The sequence below is a fragment of the Gavialis gangeticus genome, unplaced genomic scaffold, assembly GCF_001723915.1.
Source record: "Gavialis gangeticus isolate Ggan-Ray unplaced genomic scaffold, GavGan_comp1, whole genome shotgun sequence".
In the NCBI taxonomy this organism is placed as follows: domain Eukaryota; kingdom Metazoa; phylum Chordata; order Crocodylia; family Gavialidae; genus Gavialis; species Gavialis gangeticus.
The window spans coordinates 123,462,513-123,468,431 of record NW_017729024.1 but is presented as its reverse complement, the minus strand read 5'-3'; positions in this window follow the sequence as shown (position 1 = coordinate 123,468,431).

The following is a 5,919-nucleotide window of genomic DNA, read 5'->3' as shown; positions in this document are numbered from 1 at the left end:
TCTGTTAGCTGCTCCTGGTAATGAAGCTCCTATTTCATAGCCCTTCCAGTTGCTTTTTACTAAGTTGAATGAAGTTATATTTGTTTTTGCTTTGATTTTAAACTCAACAATACAGCCCTTGGCCCCTAGCATATTAGTAAAGCTTCCAGTTTAACTGGATAAAAATATACATTGTTTTATATTTCATGATGCACCTTACTATCTGCACCTTCCCTCTTCAAAATGCTAGATCTGGCCATGCCCACGCCACATGTGGTGCCCACCTCAGCTGGTTTGGGATTCGTGCCATATTCAGAGCCCCTGCTCCCAGGCTGTTTTAGGACTGCATTGTATATGGTGCCCACCAGTGCCACATGTAGTACAGGCCCAGGCCTGACTGGAGCATGTGCTGTGTATAGCACATGTCCTAGACTAGCTGGAATGCGTGCCACATGTAGTGTGGATCCCAGGCTGGCTGGACTGGGTGCCAAATGAAGTGCAAGCTTGCTGGGGCAAATGCTACATGAAGTGTGGAGTCTTAACCGGCTGGAACAGGTGCCTCATGCAATGCAGTGCAAGTCCTGAGTCTTGTGCACATGGCTAGTCTGGCACATGTGGGTCAGCTCAGACGCAGGGAACATGAGAGGCCAGAGGCTAAGGCTCCACACGTTGGCTATAGCCCACAGGCTGCATCTTTGACACCCTTGGTTTATAGGCACCTAAAAATACAGAAACATGCTGACTGGGATTTTCAGAGGTACATATACAGATACCTAAAAGCCATTGTAATAAATTGGAGTTAGGCATCTATCACTCTTAAGGTACTTCAAGCATCTGGACAGGCACCTTTCTGCATCTTTAAAAGTGCCTAAATAACTTTCAAAATGTGGTCAGGAATTCCTAACCCTTTCCATGTCAAGCCTTTACCTTGACAGAGGGAAAAATAGTGTGTGAGTGGCAGAAAAAATGGAGTCAATTTTGGGTTTTACCCAAAAGTTTTGGGGACAAAGATGGCTGTACATTTGCACAGATGGCTGCACGTTTGGGCTCCTCTTCCAGTGCTCCCCTGATACCCCATGTTTTACATTTATACTGTATGTGAATCTACATCTATGTGTATGAGCACGTGATGCAGCTTGGGCTTGCATGGATGTGACTGGGGTTCTGTGCATCCCTGAATACTGGGTCCTCCTTCAGAAATCTACTTCAGCACTTCATGTCCCCCCTCATTTTCGGTCCACTCCTTAGAAACACTTATGTCTCACTTGGGTTTTGTCCACTGTGTTTCCCCACACCTGTGCTTGGTTCCCCAAATGTTGTGTGCCCTTCCCCAGAGCTTTATCCCCTCCTCCAGTTCTATATCCCTCTGTCCCCACAGTGTCACCTCACCAACAAGGGCTTGTTGCAGAACAGAGGGAAGCCGTATTGCAAATTCCAGCAGATGCAGCAGTTGTGGAAACTACAGAGACCTCTAAGACCTCTAAGATATGTACCTCTGAAAATCCCAGTCAGCAGCTAAGACTGGGACAGAAAAAGAGTTTGGTTCAAGAAAATATCGAGTGAACACTGACAGTCACAGTAGGATGGGATATTTCAGCAGCCTTGGGGGAACCCCTTTCATTTTCTTCTTCTCAGCCACAAGGCAAAGATGAGTGGTGGACATTACTGGGGAAAGGAAGAAAGATTTGGAGGGTGGGGGGGGCAGAAACATTTTCTCTGCTCTGCTCTCCCTGTGGTTACAATTGTTCAAACACTCATGAATAATAAAAGCTCCCATCATGCAAGGGGATCAATGGCTGCAGACTTCTGTACAGAGTTCAGGTGAAGTCAATACTTACTAGCCTTTACCAGTTGGTCTGGGGCAGGACAGGGGCTAAAGACAGCACATGCACATTGAATCTCTTTGTGTCAAGGATTTTGGTGACGACAGAAAATGACAGAACAGTAAATACAATGCAGCCGGTATATTTTATATGGAACAGGACACTGTTTAACACAGCAGGGGTCAGAGTTTGGCACTGAGCCAGCCTAATGAACCAGGCAGGGATCCCTCTCTTTCATGCAAGGACTGACCCTTTATGTACTTGGGTTCTCATCCTGCCATCTGGTCCATGCAAGGAGGATGGAGGGATTGTGCAAAGCCCCAAACCAGTCAAATGGACTCTATCTCCATAGAAAGGAGCTGCCTGAGTGGAGCAGGTTTTAGGACAGTGGCTGAAAGCCAAAAAGCTAAACTGAATTCAAAATAAGATAGTGGAGTGGGAAAAAAATCTAATTTTTAAGATGACCTTGAAAACCCCTGGAGCTTGCCACATTCAAAATACAGTCACGTGAGATTAATTTGTCAGTGGCTAGTTCAAAAAAAAATTTTTTTTTTCAGAGTTTCCTTTCTTTTCGTGTAGCTTTATCTTTTAACTTGGATGGTATTCCCCAAACTGAAGACAAAGCTGCAATTAGAGAAGGCATTTTTCCCCTGCAAAATGGTTTGCAATTTTTCACTGCATTAAAGAGTTGTCTGCTACCCAGAGGTGGCTCCCAGAGAATATGATAAATTTGCAAAATATACTGTACTTAGAAGGAAAAAGATGGAAAAGTTCCTCCACGCTTATTTTCCCCCCCATTTATAATCATTAAACCTTAAATGCCCCATACATCTCTGTCGCTTAGATAAGAGGCATTGATTACTTAACTGCTGCTCAGACATTTCACACACCTGGTTTTAGATGACATTTCTGGGGTAGAAATAAAAGGAAGTACTGTAGAAATTATTCACAGTTTGCAATGTCAAACTTTATTACTTAAAGCCATAAACAATCCCAATTAGCAGTAAGTACACTCATAGCCAGGCTTTTCAGCCCATTTCCAACTTCATTAAATGTTTCCTGCAGTGGAGCACGACATTGGGAAGCAGAAACTGCACCCTGGTTTATAATAAAGCATAGCAATATTTTAGAGAAGCTTTGCCTTTCCTACAAATCGATTTTTTGCAAGGGTCTAGCAAAGCCTCAGTAAGGGGTTAAGTAGGGCTCCAGAGGGACCACTTGACATCTGCTCACTTGTGACTTTTTGATCTTTTTTCTCTTGCTGCTGAGGGACTGGCCTATAGTAAAGGCCATGTGTATGTGTGTGTGTTTCCCAGAGATGGGTTGGGCTTGGGGTTACATGGGTGGGGGCAAAGAAAACAGCTCCTTGATGACAGATCAAATGAAGGCAAAGAAGAGAAGAGGGGGATTACATGCTCCGTAATCATGATAATGGAAAGGAAAACACTGGGGGTCTCATGTGTGAAAGCCTTTGTCCAAAGGAATGTAAATGCCAAGGATGTTTTGATATCATAAACCCAAACTTTACACAAATGTCAATGAGAACAAAATTACTTAATTTCAGCTTGTAGCATTTCAGCCTGCCTAACTGGTGGCTTTCGGCTTTAGCCCACCATGGCACTGTTCCCCCTTTTCTAACAATAAAATGAAATGAAATTGGTGAAAGCTGTCATACCTAACAGGACATTACATGGCTGGTGTAGCAACCAACTCTGGGCATTGCTATGTGTGGGATCCACATTCAGGTCTCAGACCCCACATTGGAGGGTTGGGCCCAGGAAGCCTGAGATGGTGCATGTGCAAATCTATGAATATAGAGGAAAATCTCAGTTTTTACATTTTGAAAACAGTACATTTCCAGGCACTTGCCTTGTGGAGACAGCCTTGACAACGTAAATGGATATAAATAAACCTATCACTTGGGGGGAAGTTTCTCACTCTGATTTTTCCTAAGGATAATTTTTCATGGCTCCGGGGCCTTCCCAAAGCTGCTTTTTGGGATGTGTGAAATCTATAGCTCTGGCTCCTTTGATTTTTGTTATTTTTGGAGAGCCCTGGTTACTTGGATGTTGTGTGGATGCTGCCACCCAGACTGCTGCTGCTAGCACAAGGGCCTGTGCATACATCATCGCAGATGGCTAGTTACATCTGAGTCACTTCCCTTGCACAAGAACAGTAACATTGTAGGGACCTCTGGCCACAGTAAATTTATCTTAATAGCAGGAGAGTTAGCCTGATCTAGTGGACTGAGCAAGGACCCATGTGATTTGTGGTAAGTTTCTTAAAGGTCCAGCCATAGGCAACACGTGCCTCCTGAGGCTGGGGGGCACAGCAACTGTCCGCAGGTGGTGGCAGTGTTGGCGGTGGGGGTGTGTTGGTGGCAGGCGGGGACTGTCCATAGGTGGCTGTGGTGGTGGCAGGGAGTGATCCCCCCACGGCTGATCACTGACCAGGGGGTCCCCCTGTGGCTGGACACTGAACCCAGAAGTGCCAGTGGCATGCCTGAAAGTGCCAGCAGCACTTCTCAGGAGGGCACCAGCACTCCACCTGTGCCCCCCTGCCCGTCACCTAAGCCAGGAGTGCCTGCTCTCGGGGCGGGGTGGGACACCAGTGCTCTCAGGGGGTGCACAGGCACATCCATGCACCCCCTACACCATGGGCAACTGGTGCTGCCTTAGGGGGGGCATGTCCCCCCCCAGCAACCAGACATCGACTGGGGGGGTGGTTCCCCTGCAGCTGATCCCACCAATGGGTGTGGGGTCTCACTGTGGCCAATCATGAGACAGGCAATCACTGTGGCCACTACTGGGAGCACCACAGCACTCCACTCCTAGGCCGACACTTGCGGGGGGGCACCGGCACTGCCGCCTGCCCCCCCCGCCCATCTTCTAAGCAGCAAGCACTGTCTGTCAGGGGGTGCACTAGCACTCTCAGGGGGTGCACATGCACCCCTGTGCACCCTCTCCGTGTTGCCACTGCCCATGCATTGCCTATGGGTCCAGCTATTGGAAATGGGGTAAATCCACAAAGAAATTACCGTATGTTCATTATCCTTCTGGTTGGAGAGAAAATCTTAAAAACATGCAACAAATGTATCCTAAAGGATCAGGAAAGCCAAGAGACAAATAAAATTATCCCTACATTAATTATTTTAATACCTTTTTTTTTTTTTAAAGTCTCATCATTTTTGGACCTTGGGCAAGTATTCAAAAATCTTGTGTCATAGTAACAGTAAAGGTCAAGTGGTTCTAATCTAGGTTTTTAACACCAAACCTCATTATAGTCATATTAAAATCACCTGACTTTTTTTGCCTCTGCTTCCCCATCTATAAAAGGAAGATAATAAGACTTATGTACCTCAAAGATATGTCGTCATGCTTGTTTACTTCATGTTTGTGAAGTGGAATAGCAGGTTTTTGCAGCCTGAATACAATTTTCTGAGCAGCCTTTACAGATCTTGTGTGCATTACACACAACATATATACACAATCATGTTTAGAAAAAAAATACACTGACGTATGATTTGACATATAGGGGATTTTTAAATTGAATTTTGCATTACTGGTACCTGCTGAAAAATATACGGTTTATATGAACATGCATAGTCTTACTGACTTGAACTATCTGAGGAACAGAAGAACACGCTACCTCTTGGCTTAGATGGCTGGAGATCACATTTCCTCAGCAGGGCTGCGTTAATGACATTATAATGTCAGCCATCACCACCTGCAACATCCTATTGCGTGCCATGAGGCTGCTGAGCTGATTCATTGTAACATTTTGAGATTAGATGCCATATCTGATATTTTCTTTAATTACTGCCTCTCTTGCCTTTTCTTTCCTCCCCCTTTATCTTTGGTTTTGCCTTGTTCTCAATTTCACCCTTTTTCCTTTCCCTCTCCCAGTCTCTTTCTCCTACACTCTCTAAGCTATTTTCTCCTTCCTCTGTTCTCCTAAGACAATTCAATGGATATAACACAAGTGATGTGGGCGAGGGACTGGTTTAAAGCTAAATCCAAGAGTCAAATCCCATACAAATGTTATAAGAGATTTCTGGACAAAATCTGGATGTGATTGTGAATTGCTTAGTCCCCTGTCTCTCTCAAGAGCTCTGCCA